General features: G+C 37.4%; 1 long non-coding RNA gene across 1 annotated transcript in view; it reads left to right on the top strand.

The window, feature by feature from the left end:
* Positions 1-9,397, top strand: part of LOC144002061 (uncharacterized) — an 11,795-nt gene extending 2,398 nt beyond the window's left edge. The window contains exons 2-4 of the long non-coding RNA XR_013278656.1: positions 5,148-5,303; positions 8,747-8,806; positions 9,047-9,397. This is a non-coding gene — a long non-coding RNA (uncharacterized LOC144002061). The remainder of the gene's footprint in view (positions 1-5,147; positions 5,304-8,746; positions 8,807-9,046) is intronic.
* The last annotated feature ends 6,685 nt before the right edge of the window (positions 9,398-16,082 follow it).

Raw genomic sequence — 16,082 nt, 5'->3', positions numbered from 1 at the left:
AAATAATTTTTTTTTCATTTTCATGGAACACATTTAGTTTTTTAAACAAAATATAGGAAATTTGGGACATTGAGACACTTGCCATGTTAAGTTTATAAGTAAGTAAATATTGATATTCCTCCTCTGGTTTCATTTTTCTTAGCAAGACACCGTGTTCACTGGTGAGCTATTTTTGCATTAATTGAAGGCAATTAACTTCAAAGACGCTGCTGGTTTTTATTTTTTAGGTACAATGCAAGCTACAAACGTTAACTTCCTATTTAAAATTAACGAGCAATATCGATTCTGACGCCTGCGTATCGATACGTGTATTGTAATGAGGCCCGCAACGATATATTCCGTATCGATTTTTTTGAGCACACCCCTATTGCACACTACTTAGAGGAGTGAGGGGGAAAAAAAAACCTCGACATGTCACCGTACCCGGACGTCGTGCTCTGTTTCACAGTAGATACTGTTTCTATTGCGTCAGACCACCTGCCAGCTTACCTGTGTCTGGCCGGCGACAATAAATTCATTCAAGCTCTTATTTATTTCATGATTTTGACGCGGATTGTTTTGTTACAAACATGAGACGTAGCGATGTTAATTTTTTTTCAGTCTAAACTTGAGACCACAAACAAACCCTAAGAAGCATCTTAGTACTGGTGAATCGGAGTCCATCAGCAATAAGTGTCCGTGCGGAAGCGAAATATTGGTTCCGGGCGTCCCGGCAATGTCCAGGTGCCGCAAATGTGTTTTTTAAAATGATTAAAATAGATTCGACGCATGCATTTTTAAGATAACACTTTGAATTTTTCTCCCAGTCAGAATCAGTGCTACTGGCACTAAGTAATGGAAGTTTGAATACAAAACAAAAAAGACGTTTTATGTTCTTAATTATTTTTCACAAAATCTTCCTTGAAAATGAATATAGAATGGTGGGTTGGACTGGAAAACTCTACAGGATGAAAGCGTGAGGTCTTCCCTAATTCCAATTCAAGTTTGACAATAATACTACAGAAAATGAGCATTTTACACAAGTTTTTCGAAACGGGGGTCCTGGCGAAATAAAATGTGCCACTTGGGGTACCCTTGAAATTCCATGTCAAGTCTTATATAGATTTCATTTTAATTTGTCACTATTCAATTCTAGCCATCGTTGAGAGATTATATCAACATTTACACATCATTTTGACATTAAATCAAAGCAAAAGCATCGAAGAGCTATGTCTCTTTATGACGCGCTATGATGAAGAGCTGGGCAATATATCGAAAAAATATCGATATCGCGATATTGGGCCATGCAATATGCATATCGCAAAGACATGCAATAATTTTCATATGGAATTTTTTGCTTTTACCTGAAATTGACCGATCAGACACAAACTTAAATGTGCATCACCATCCAATAGTTTAGGGTAATTACAGGGTAATTACAGGAGTAATAATAGGGTAATTACAATTTATTAACTAGGAACACATTGAACTTGCTTTTTACCACATGAACAAAATGTTATTCTTTCATTTGACAATAAAAATGTTATTTCTTTAGGTACATTTTGAATATCGCAATAATATCGATATCGCGATATTCAACAACTATATCGCATATCACTTGTTTTTCCAATATCGTACAGGCCTACTATGATGTTCTGTGCTATGACGTTAGTGCAGGAAAAAAATAGGAAAACCATACCTCGATATAGTCAGAATCTCATTGGCTTTTCAATATGTCAGTCACCCTGAAGCATCGTGCGAGGGAGAACCTTTTACACACATTAAGGAAGACATAGACTAGCCCAAGTGTGGTGTCAAGTAGGGGTGTGCCAAAAAATTGATTCATAAAAGAATCGAGATTCTCATTTATTAATCGAATCGATATATAATATCAAAAATTGATTTTATTTAAGCCCCGCGACCCTTGTGAGGAATAAGTGGTCAAGAAGATGGATGGAGGGATTTTATTTAAATTAGAAATGAAGAATAAGGGGAACAGGCAGTTGTAGCCCACATGCTGTTTTTGTGGAAAAAGACACTTAATACAAAATTAATAAATGTTTAAACAAAAAGAGACACTTTATTGTCTCTGTCATTTTGTCTTGCAAAGCAGACTGGAGTAGCTCATGACAATGTTGTGCATATCTGTAAATTGAAGCAGAAATCATTTGTCAATCAAATAATTTTGAATCGAAAATCGTTTGAATCGAAAATCGATTCTGAATCGAATCGTAGACCCAAAAATCGTAATCGAATCGAATCGTGAGACAGTCAAAGATTCCTAGCCCTAGTGTCAAGTCAGGTCATCTTCATTTATATAGCGCTTAAAACAGCCTAAGCTGTCACAAAGCGCTTTACAGAAACACGTCAAGTCAATTTTATTTTTATAGTCCTTAACTCTTTTACTGCCACTACATCAGGGATCAGCCCTGAGCCCCTTCTTGTTCGCAATGGTAATGGACAGGATGACAGATGAGGTTAGACAGGAGTCCCCATGGACTATGATGTTTGCAGATGACATAGTGATCTGTAGTGAGAGCAGGGAACAGGTGGAGGAGAAGCTAGAGGCGTGGAGGTTTGCCCTGGAAAGGAGGGGAATGAAGGTTAGCCGTAGCAAGACGGAGTATCTGTGTGTGAATGAGAGGGACCCAAGTGGAAGAGTGAGGTTACAGGGAGAAGAAACCAAGAAGGTGGAGGAGTTTAAGTATTTTGGGTCTACAGTCCAGAGCAATGGAGAGTGTGGAAAAGAAGTGAAGAAGCGTGTGCAGGCAGGCTGGAACGGGTGGAGAAAAGTGTCAGGTGTGATGTGCGATAGAAGAGTTTCAGCTAAAATGAAAGGAAAGGTTTATAAAACTGTGGTGAGACCAGCAGTGTTGTTTGGTCTGGAGACAGTGCCACTGAGAAAAAGACAGGAGGCAGAGCTGGAGGTGGCAGAGATGAAGATGCTGAGATTCTCTTTGGGAGTGACCAGGTTGGATAGGATCAGGAATGAGTACATCAGAGGGACAGCACATGTTAGAAGCTTTGGAGATAAAGTCAGAGAGGCTAGACTTAGATGGTGTGGACATGTCCAGAGGAGAGATAGTGACTATATTGGAAGAAGGATGCTGAGTTTTCAAATGCCAGGCAGAAGATCGAGAGGAAGACCAAAGAGGAGGTTTCTGGATATAGTTAAAGAGGACATGAAGGTAGTTGGTGTGGGAGCAGAGGATGCAGAGGACAGAGTTAGATGGAGGCAACTGATTCGTTGTGGCGACCCCTGAAGGGAAAAGCCGAAAGAAGAAGAAGAAGTCCTTAATCACACGAGTCTCAAAGGACTTCACATGCTCACAGTTAGGGCTGGGCAGTTAACTGAAAATGTACTGTTACCGAAATTTACTACAATAACCGACGTCATTTTGCCCGTGTCGGTAAATTCGGTGTTTAAAAAAAAGAAGAAAAAAAGTCTTTTTGTCTGTTTTGACTGTGTGATCTATGTTCATTCCCCTTTAAGACAGTGTGCTGCGTGTGTAGTCACGTGACTCCACCCATCCAGTCTTAACAAGAGGGAAAACAGACGATGAGGAAATGGCGGTTGGTTCATATGTAGACGCGGCTGGAAACAGCGGAAGTAACGTTAGTCAAAGTTGATCCCGTTATGCTTTGTGCATTTAGTGTTATCGAGGTAAAACTGCCCAATTTATTGTGATATTGATTTTAGGTCTTATCGCCCAGCCCTACCCACAGTTGACGAACCAAAAAAAGGCAAGGAAAAAAAGGGGGGGAAAGAACCTTGAGATGGGCAACAATTTACATAGTTTGTGATACTAAACATTACGGGTGTGAATTGCCAACTAATATCACAATACTCATGGAGTTCCCCAAGGGTCTGTACTTCTAAAAATGTTTAAAAGTAAAGTTAAAAAAAAAATACCTATGTCAGACCAGAATATGAAAATTGTATATGTGAGTATGTGTAAATGATTTAGATAGGTATTATGGTATATGTTTAGGAAATTTATGTATATATGTTTTTGGCAAATGTGAATATGTCTAAGTGCACTTGTGTATATATAAAACTTGGTTTATATATTTTATTTAAAAAAAATAGTAAATTAGTATTGTATTAATAATGAAATAAGTTTAAATATATTTAGTAAAAGGGGTAGGACTAGATAAGTTTCTAACTTCTTCCCACTCCCTTTTGAACACGTAAGTTATGATTGATTGAATGATTATTTTATTGGGATTTTCTTTTCTTTTGATTCTGTTGTTGTTGTTTTTTCTTAACTCTGCTGTTTACCTGTTTATATGTTAAATAAATTTAAAAAACAAAACAAAAACAAAATTGTAGAAAAAAAGGGCTCATACTAAAAAAAAGCACAATATTGTGCTTTTTTACATAACAGCCATACATATAACAGTATTGAGGCACTTACTTGCTAATGCAAGCACACATTGATCGCTTCACAAGCAAATTAATCCCTAATAAAAATTAAATTGCACTAATAAACTAGCCACCAGAGGGTGCTAGAACTGCAAAAATGGAAATCAACCTGACTTCTTTTTTTTTTTTAACAGATGTGTTCCTTTTAAATATTGTGAACATGACGACGACGATATTGTGGCAGTTTTAATATCACGATATCGCCCTTATCATTACATCCCTAGTAATCGTCAGGGTTTTCTTAATAGTAAGTCCGTCCCTGTGGCCACATAGCCATCTCACACTTAAAGAGATACTTTACTTATTTAGCCATTTTGGGCAGTCAAACATTAATATTTTGCCTATAATAAATGCAATATTTTCATTATTTTTCATGTACAATTAGTACCTTTAAAAACACATTTTGCAACTTGCTGTCGACTGAAAATGACATCACAAGGGCTCAGGTAATCAATCACAGCTCAGTTTGTGTCACATGACCAAAACTAGAAAACAAGTGAGCCGTGATTGGTTACCTCAGCCCTTGTGTTGTCATTTTCAGTCGACAGCAAGTTGCACTGTGTTTTTAAATGTGCTATTTGTACATGAACAATAATGAAAGTATCAAATTAATCCTAGACAAAATATTAACTCTTTTTATTGCTATAATGGGCTAAATAAGTGAAGTATCCCTTTCAATTTAACTGTGCTTTCTGTGACCTCATCTCACATTGTCATCTAATGTCGCCCATTTTCTCTCCAGCAACCATAAAAAGGAATCTGATGCGGCAAATGCCACGCCCGTTTGAAGTACTTGGAAGCTGAGATCAACGAAAAAGATGCCATACTTGCTACATCCTTGTCTGAAAAGAACACCTTGGAGGCCACCATGGCTAACATGCAAGAAGAAATATATAAGGTTTTAAAAACTTTTATCTCTATTACAAGGGTTAAATGTCAATACACAGTATGTCAACATAATGATCCACTTTTGCTTTTTTTTTTTTTACATTCATTTTAACACTACAAAGTTATCATCACATATCATTTATCATTTGTCCGCCTCCCAGTTCTGAGTACTTGGGTTCGAGTCCAGGCTCCGGCCTTCCTGGGTGGAGTTTGCATGTTCTCCCCGTGCCCGCGTGGGTCTTCTCCCACATTCCAAAGACATGCATGGCAGGTTAATTGGGCGCTCCGAATTGTCCCTAGGTGTGCTTTGTGAGTGTGGATGGTTATTCGTCTCTGTGTGCCCTGCGATTGGCTGGCAACCAGTTCAGGGTGTCCCCCGCCTACTGCCCATAGCCAGCTGAAATAGGCGCCGGCACCCCCCGCGACCCTTGTGATGAATGAGTGGTCAAGAAAATGGATGGATGGATGGATGGATGGATTATTTTTCATGTACAATTAACTCATTTGCTCCCAATAACATGTAAATAAGTTTTTTTTTAATGTTCTAAGTGTCCCAAAGACGTATTTATACGTTTTTTTGTGTTTTTTATGCTACAGCATACAGAGGGTTTTGATGCAGCCTCTCAACTGCAAAGAACGGTTGCAGAAATGGTAGTTATTACACAAACGGCCAGCAGGTGGCAGCAGAGCAAAGGAGATCAACCAGGGCCATGTAGAAAAAAAGCTCAATTACTTACAATTTTAAATAGATTTGTGAAAACTGATTAAACTTAGCTCTCTTCTAATGCTAATTGCTGCAAAACGGAAACAGATAGAAACATACTTTTTTTCCTAATGAAAGAAGAGACTTTAATCTTTCTTTTGATAGGTTCCATGCTTTCATAGCAATTGAACACTATATTCTGTGGGCCTTGCAAAATCAGTCAAAATCCAGTAAAACAGCCGGGAGCGAACGGGAATGCTTCTGTGAAAATGGCTGGGAGTGGATGAGTTAATAACTTTAAAAATTTCTCCACTTGCTGTCGACTGAAGATGACATCATCGCCTGTGCTGAGGAAGTAGGTAGCGACTAATCATGGCTCACCTGTTTTCTGGGTTTGGTCAGCAAACTGAGCCATGATTGCTCGTTACCTACTTCAGTACAGGTGATGTCATCTTCAGCGGACAGCAAGTGGGGAAAATTAGTTTTAAAGGTATTAATTGTACATGAAAATTAATGAGGAAAATATTAACTAGGGCCCGACTGATATGCACTTTTTGAGGCCGATGTCGATACCGATTTTTATATATTTGAATAAAATATATATGAATCAAATATATATCATACAAATACTGACAGCTAAGGCTGTTTGAAAATGTAATATAAATCAAGATAACTTGACTGTTCCTGTGCGTTTTGGCCTCTGGGGGCAGTGTGGTGCCATGCATCCATGGCGTACACACTTAAAGTGAGTACAGAAGAAGGTTGCGCTTGAATTCTATTAAAATAACTCGTTTTTCACACATTGGGAAGTATTTGTGCCTTTGCGTAGCGTTATCTCATCTGTGAGTATGTGTTCCCACAAGATTTGTGTGTGGATAGTCGTTATTTGAAGGAAAAACACCAAAGTCAACGCTAACTTCCTGTCTTCCTTTTAGCATTTGCTCACTTCCTACATGCTAGGCTCGCAATGTTTTAGAAACGAAGCATGTTTTGTATTTAAATATACAGTGGATGTAATTCTTTACATTGTGTGGTTAGTTTTACAGTTAACTCCAACTGCGGTGTCATTAAACAGCTTAAAGGACACTTAGGGACAACGGAATAAACAGAATAACATACGCTACACACTTACTAGTTGCTAATGCTATGAAAGCAAAATGGTGCATTCAGGGCACTTTCACTGCGTTGGAAAATTTGGTTTTCTTCGATAATGTTTTAAGGGGGAAATAATCGGCCATTTAGCCCAATTGGCCGATTGTTTTGGCCGATGTTTTAAGGCCGATTATAATCGGTGGCTGATTAATCGGTCGGGCCCTAATTATGACTTAAAGTACAGGCCATAAACTTTCACATATAGATGAAAAATCTATTTACACCTTTACCAGCAAGACAACCAGACAGCCAGCGTCATTGTCAAAAATGCACAATATATACAGACTACAAATATTTTGCATTTCCACCGTGGTTGAAATATTGCCGTCATAATTAATTTCGCGACAGGTACATGAAACTCACTGCGAGTGCTCAAATGGAACGAGCGGAGGCTCCGTGCTGAGGCTGGCTGGAGGCTGTAGTGCTTATTTAAGTGGATGGCTCGGCTGCAACCCGCAATTTTTTTAGATTTAGATAAGCGTTGTTTATTGTATATACAGAAAACTATTGTTTATTGTATATACTGTGGGGTAGGTTCACTAAGAATGCGCTGTGTCCGCTAAGCGCAAAATATTGCACCACAACTGCACCCGCAGTCTGCTCCCAGTTACCCACCTATTCACTCAGTATATTGCTCTAATCATATACCGGCGCAAACACGCCCACAAATGTGCCTTGGCGCTGCCGCGGCTTGGGGGGGGCCTGGGGGGGCTGTGCTCGGACCCCTCTTTGGTGGAGATTCTCATGCATGCCAGATCCATCACACCAGCATCTACTGAATGAAATTCAAATAGAATTTGCTTCTCGCTCCCACTGCTTGCGGAATCATTGGAGGCCGGTGTTTGTGGATCTCACTCTGCTTCATCTATCCTTCTTCCTTCCTCTCTTTAGTTTTTCCTCTGGTTTCTTGAGATCTCCCTAATCTGTTGTAATTTAGAGGTTTCTGGTTTTGTAACCATGTGGGTGGGTGGCAGGTGGTGTTTGGTTGGTGCTGGATTTTGCTTTTGACTCATCTTTCTTTCCTTTGATCTTTCCTCTGATCTCCTGACCTTCTGAACTTCACGACTCTGGCGAGACTCTGAAGTAACCGGTTAAGGTGAAGGGTAATGGGATTTTTCTTAGATTTCAAATGAACTAATGAGCACAAAATAACACGAATGTGCGCACACACACGCACACAAATGCGCACATACATACGAATATTAAAAAAAATGGGATAATTGTGGTAGTAGACCGGAGACGGGCATGTGATCAGTTTTATAGATCTGAAGGATTTTTGCAGTTTTCATTTTATTGGGGAATTGACCAGTTTGATGTAATTGCTGATGTGATTCACTGGAACTTATCTATGATATCATATTTTAAGTCTATCATATTTCAAGTGGATTAAAGTAAACTCAAATCTCATTTCCACTGTTTGTCTACATAACTGTGTGCATGTAACTTTCCGGGCGTGGTTGAAATTTAGTACCCCACACTCTGCCATTTAGAAACTATAATTTTATGTCGACTAGAGATTAATGATGAGTTTGTTCCAAATATAAAAAAATGACTTGCACTATCAGTCAGGGTGTTTGTTTTGCATGCATGTGTGTTAGGAGCTGGCAAACAGACGCATGACTTATAAGGCAGCAAAAGATGATGAAGACCAACAGCAAGTGAGTACAAAACCTAAAGAGGTTTTTAGGAGCTAATATGGAGTACAAACAGAAAACATATTTTCAGGTCATTTTGACCAGTAGTCTTTATTAAAATCGGCATTCCTTTCGCAAAATACAAGATCATACGACGTTTGAAAATGTGATTTTAATTTTTATTTTTTACCTTAATGTACATAAACTGGATACATCATGGATATAAAATGTCTGACCTGCTTTTATGCACTTGTTTGTACGCAGGGTGACCCTGGCAGTGCCCAGGGAGCCTGCTTTGTCATGTGATCCCATCCAACCAACCAGTAATCAACTGACACCACTCTGTTGCCTACTGTAATGAAAAAATAATCTCGTTCTATCTTTTTCAGTACAATTTTGATTTTATGTGACATTTTCTGAGTGCCAAATAGATACATTTCTTTTTGAATCTCAAAAAAAAAATTGAATATTGAAGGATTTTTGCCCCATTTTGTGACTTGTGCAGTTTGTCTTCAGAAGAATTCCGATTTTATTTATTTAAAGTAGTGTTGTTCCGATACCGATACTGGTATCGGAAGAGGCACCGATACTGCATTAAAACAGTGGTATCGGTGAGTACCCAAAAGTAACATGCCGATACCATTAATTCCAACTACTGTTGTTCTGATACTGCTTTTTGGCCCCCGATACCGATCCCGATATTCAGCTTGCAGTATCGGCCGATACTGATACCGTTGGAATTAATGGTATTGGCATGTTACTTGTGAGTAGTCACCGATACCACTGGTTTAATGCAGTATCGGCGCCTCTGCAGATACCAGTATTGGTATCGGAACAACACTAATTCCAACGCTAATATAGGATTTTGGATGCAGCATCTTGTGTCTTGCTCGTGCACGACATTCACTGATATGTGACATGCTCATTGCATGCCGATCGAAGATATCCTATTGGTCCTTGAATGCTCTGAACCAATGGCAGGACAGCTTTTTCATGTTGAGGGGAAAAAAAACCTTAGGTATCGGTATGGTAACGGTATCGGCCGATACTGCAAAGCTGGGTATCGGAATCGGTATCGGGGGCCAAAAAAGGGTATCGGAACAACACTAATTTTAAGTTTTATTTTATTGTCCATTTTGAAATGATTAATGCTTTTAACCCTGTAGTTTCAAATCAGGTTCTGGTTTGTCATTTTGAAATTAATATGTATTTTATGAAAATGTATTGACAATGTACATCAAGGGCACAACTTAAATACAATGTTGAATGTACTGTGAATGTAGGCCTCAAGAATCAAAGTATCCGAAATAAGGACATTGGCTCAATGTCATCTGGAGAGATACGATGATTTGATTTTGCCAATTCAATACTTAAGTGTGCTATGTATGATTAGAAACTTGAAAGCTTTTTTTTTTTTTTTTTTTTTTTTATATATACTTTAAAAAAAACAAAAAAACCGTGTAAGCTATAACTTTGGGTTTACAATAGCAAATGTGACTTTGTTCTCATTGATCTTTGATAGAATTGTTTTGGTGTCTTGTATTGTATACTATGGCTGTAATTGTCATAGCTTAATAAAAATTAATGTCTTGCACTATTAATGGCTGATCTTTTATTTTGCAATCAATACATAATGAAGAGGCATATTAAGGGTCAAAGTAGGGCATTGGTAATGGTTGAGGTCAAAATAAACAGCATGAGAAGTCAAATTGCCCTGAAGCAAATGTATACACAGATGGCAATTTGTAGTCTTCATTGTGACCTCATTGACACGGATGCCATTGATTGTTTTCACGTCAAATCAGATATTTCATCTGAAGGTTGATTCATCAAAAACTAGTAAGATGTTGCAAACAGAAAAACCCATGCGTAACTACTGCAGCGATCCTTTTCCCTCACACACATGATCTGGTAAGCAATGACCTCAATTAGTTTCAGACAGTCCCACTTCTTTTACAAAAAACTGTATTGACAAAAAGCTGATTCTCCCACAACCGCTAGAAAACCCTTTGGGAACACATCCTGTTGCACCTAGAAATTAACAAATGTCCAAGTATGTCAAATCAAGAAGAAGGGCTTGGTTCTTCTTGAGGTAACATCACAGCAAATATCATCGTTCACGGCTTCCATCTTAGCACAGAAAGCACAGTCAATGGACTGGACTACTGCTGGCTAATCTATTCATCCATTTTCTTCATTGCTTCTTCCTAAATAATGAATCAATAACAGTCTTGGTAAAGAATGTTTATTGTATTCAACAATGTTTTTTTGGGTTTTTTTTCTTGCTCAATAAAATAACATCACAAATAAACCAAAATTGGGGTATTTTGAAATGTATAATTCTCATCCATTTCCATGGACACTGTTCAGCTTATATGAAACAAGGGCGAAAATGTGAGTCCTTTAGAATTTCTTTTTTAACTTTTATATTTCATATATGTGATGAGTAATATTTTTGAATTCAGGATGGGTTAGGTTCAGCAACAGGTAGATCCATTCATTTTCTTGACCGCTTATTCCTTGCGGGGGTGCTGGAGCCTATCCCAGCTGGGTTTGGGCAGTAGGCCAGCCAATCGCAGGGCACACAGAGACGAACAACCATCCACACTCACAAGCACACATAGTGACAATTCGGAGCACCCAATTAGCCTGCCATGCATGTCTTTGGAATGTGGGAGGAGACCGGAGTACCCGGAGAAGACCCACGCAGGCACGGGGAGAACATGCAAACTCATTCCACCCAGGAAGGCCGGAGCCTGGATTTGAACCTGAGTCCTCAGAACTGGGAGGCGGACGTGCTAACCAGTCATCCACCGTGCCTCCCTTTTAGAAGCATTATAGCTATAAATTACAACACATGATCAAATTTGTATTGCATCAGCTTTTATAGGTTAAACCTAAAAAAAAAAAAAAAACTTAAAATATCCTAAAAACCTGATGTGCTCTAGGAAAAAAAGTGTTGTTTTTTTTTTTTTTGGTATTATGTTTAAGGAGACATAACACCATCTCTGATTAAAATTTGCTGTTGCTGTTATTAGACATTAATTGCATTATGAAATGCTGGGTTATTATAGTTTGGGAATTTTCATTTTAGTTTTTCATTTTGAGGTTTTTTTTTTAATGTCGTTAGTTTTAATTAGTTTCAGGGTGGTTTTGTTATTTTTTATTAATTTTAGTTATTTAAGAAATCCTTAGTTTTAGTTTTTATTAAATGTATATTACTTGTGCACAATATTTAAAAAAACACACCATGGGAGCGACGTGATCTGATAGTGCTTTTCGACTGGCTGCTGCTTGATGACGTCACTTCTGTGTGACGCTTTCAAACGTCCTTATTCTGGCGGATAATATCAAAATAAATCTACCGTACTTAACACATTCACTGCCTTAGACGGCTTTAGATGTCAAAGATTAAAAACAAATTTCCTGCACACGCAATAAAACAATGTGCAAAAAGCTTTTTCGTTATGCATCAACTTGGTATTAAAGCAACAACAGTAAATTGCAGCGTTTACTACACATAGTTAAAAAAAATAAAAATAAACTTTTGTGTAGTCTCCAAGAATATTCAAAACATGCGGACATCCAACACATTCACTGCCATAGACGGTTATAGACGTCAAAGATTTTTTTTTGTCCTGGACTGGCAGTGAATGAGTTAAAATCACATTTAAAATCATCTCCAAATGCTCCTTAATTAAATTAATTACCAAAGACGAAAACGAAGGACATTTTTGCTATACTGTATAGTTTTGTAAACATAAAGTATGGTTTCAGTTAGTTTTCATTTTTTGAACAATGAAATGAGATTCGCCACATGTACACATGTACCAAGTATGTACCAAGTATGTCCACCCTGTCAGAAAACTTTTGCTGTTAATGTGCATTGTATGTTTGCAATTAGTTTATTAAAAACTTGACTAATAAGCATTTCTAACAGCAGAACACCTACTCCATAAAAGTAATACAAACTTCAAGTAAAAATTGTGAAGTCTCTAATTCAAATGCCTCAGTAAGAAGTTTTGTCTAGAATTAAATTGATAACTTCATTATTTTTCATGGACAATTCATACGTTTTGCACACATTTTGCCACTTGCTGTCTGCTTTAAATGACATTGCAGGTGCCTCAGGAATATGGAAGCCCAAAAGTGTCACAATTCAATAAATAAAAAGGCCTTTTTGAAATAACTATTCTTTTGATGAATAACAGGCTATTATGTAATATGGCCATTAAATTTTAAAATGAGGTGTTAGTATTATTATGAAGTGTTATGCTATTCTTTAATATGTAACAAATATTTTATTTTGATTAAATATTTCATAATGATTATTTTAACAACGTCATACTTTTTAAAAAATAATGACATTTAATTTATTTTCAAGGTTTTATAAGATAATAAAACGTTGTTTTACAAAGTCAGTTTGTATTTCATAATGTCCTTTTCCACAATGGTCTTCTTTTACATATGATATGAGGCGGAGCCAGTTACGTGATTGGCTGAGTCCCTTATACAGACATGAGCAGCAGCACTTGCAGTATCGATTCACGCGTGGAGAGTTTAGCGCCTGATGAGGCTTGCTAAAACATGGATACGGAAGATAAGTCACTTTCAGAAGTACTCCAAGAAGTAGCAAATCGTTTAGAATCGGATCATAACGTAAAGGCCTTGTTAAACTTCTGCGTCAGGCTACGGGGTAGGCGTCACGGCGATCTCGGCTCACACAGGTGGTCCCACCCACTGACTTTGATTGACAGGCCAAGTCATTAGGCTGTAAAACGCCATTATGTAAAAGAAGACCATTGTGGAAAAGGACATTATGAAATAAAAACTGACTTTGTAAAACAACGTTTTATTATCTTATAAAACCTTGAAAATAAATTAAATGTCATTATTTTTAAAAAAGTATGACGTTGTTAAAATAATCATTATGAAATATTTAATCAAAATAAAATATTTTACATGTTAAAGAATAGCATGAAACTTTTCATAATAATACTAACACCTCATTTTAAAATTTAATGGCCAGAATTACATAATTGTCTGTTATTTATCAAAAGAATAGTTATTTCAAAAATGCCTTTTTATTTATTGAATTTTGACACTTTTGGGCTTCCATACCATAGCAGACATCCTATCAGCTCTCCTGCTCGTCCGCGGGGGGTGGGGCAAGGGACGGGTGCGCATGCTCAGCTAAGAACGAGCACGCACGAGGTCGTTACGGCAGATTGATTGACGGGATCGAGAACCAATAGTGGCGTTATAAAATTAATTGTAGACAAAATATCAATTTATACCACGGCATCCTATATACAGGTGCTTGTAAAAAAAAAAAAAATATATATATATATATATATATATATATATATATATATATATATATATATATATATATATCCTCACCCGCGACCCTTGTGAGGAATAAGCGGTCAAGAAAATGGATGGATGGATGGATGGAGAATATCCTCAAAGTTGAATAATGTCCATAATTCCATTCAAAAAGTAAAAAATCTTCATAGATTATGTATTCAGGGCCCACAATGTTAAATGATTTCAAGTATATATTTGTTCATCTTTAATTATTTGGGCTTCCAGCTCAAATCCCATGAAAACAGGATGTAGAGTGAAGAAATCACCATGCATACTTCCCAGTGTTTTGCATGGAAAAAAAGATGTGCGGATGTTGTTTTCAAAACGATAAGTCAATCTTCAGTAGTTGTTTGGAAACCCCTTGCATTAATCACTGCCTCGGTGCGCCATTCATTTGTCTGGGGGTCCTGGAAGCCCAGGCTTTCTTGATGTTTGCTGTCGGCTATTTATGGGGGTCTGGTGGCCCTCATTTCTTGATCTTGATTGTAGTGTATTACAAGAGGAAAACGAGGGCCACAATGCAGAATTATCAAGAGGAAAATAAGGGCCACCAGACCCAAAAACAGAGCTTACAGCAAACATCATCGGAAACCTGGGCTTCCGCGACATTTTTATGAGCATTTTTTATGAAGCTGGAAGCCCATATAATGTAAAGATAAACAAATAAATACTTAAAATCACAAAAGTGATTGAAAGTTTGAGTTTTTTAATGTAATTATGGAAATTATTCAACTTTTCAAGCATATTCAAATTTTTAATGTAGAAACAATTGATAATGACAGACTTCAAATTTGGCGGGCAAAAAATATTGATAAAAAGCCTTTGTGATTAGTCACGATTTATCAACATTCTAAGGTGTGATTAAATCTGATTAAAAATTAAATAAAATAGTTTGACAGCTCTAAATTACCGGAAACTATCGACTCTATGCACAAATAGCCGTGACGTGTTTCCGGGAAAATCTCATATTGCACCACCTTTTCCGGTAATGGCCATTGTGGGAGCCGTATTTCTGTTGTGTGCAGAGAGGTTGGATCCCAAGTGCAAGCACAAATAAGGTTTTAAAGGGATACTTCACTTATTTAGCCCATTATAGCAATAAAAAGTTAATAATTTGTCTCTAATTAATTTGATACTTTCTTTATTTTTCACGTACAATTAATACCTTTCAAAACACATTTTGCAACTTGCTATCAATCTCATTGGTTGTAGCTTGACATGTGAGTACTAGTACTGGCATGGAATTCTCTGATTGGCTGTCGACTCTGTAATTACAGATAGTTCCTGACATCAACAAACATCATATAGCATAAAAGATCCTTGACATCATATAGTCCAAACATCATGAAACTAGTTGAAACTGAAATGCTGTTACATCAATACCAAAACAGACACGTAAAGGGTCGTGAACTCTGGCGCATGGTCATGAACTCTACTCAAACTTAACCCAGGCGTGACCCCAGATATGAGACAAGACCCAAACATTACTCCTGCATGACTCGAGTCGTGACAATTTCTTATGTTATATATATTTTTAATTATCCCTGTAATTGTTTACCTGATTTTTGCTTCATTTGCATAATTGAGTCTACGCCCCCTTACCCAGAATGCCCGTTACCTGCCAGGTATTGCCGCACCAAACAGTTTTCGACCACATCTAATTGAAAGAATTGACAATCTATTTAACGATCCTTGTTTAACACACACACACTCACACACACAAAAAAAATACGCCACTGGTGCTGTAACATTTTTCCGTAAGTTAAATTTGTTCAATATTAAATGTGACTGCCGCCATCATCGCCGGATGCCGATCTCTGGTGCAATAGACTCCAATCTATGCAACTGCTTCTATAGCCATCGTTGTTTGTTTTCCTTGAGAGAACCTCAACCAGTTGTCAGAGTTTTGGAGTATATTTCCGTCATTGTT

The sequence above is a fragment of the Festucalex cinctus genome, chromosome 15, assembly GCF_051991245.1.
Source record: "Festucalex cinctus isolate MCC-2025b chromosome 15, RoL_Fcin_1.0, whole genome shotgun sequence".
Taxonomy (NCBI): Eukaryota; Metazoa; Chordata; class Actinopteri; order Syngnathiformes; family Syngnathidae; genus Festucalex; species Festucalex cinctus.
Note: the sequence above shows the minus strand (reverse complement) of the source record. Positions and strands in the feature narration are given on the sequence as shown.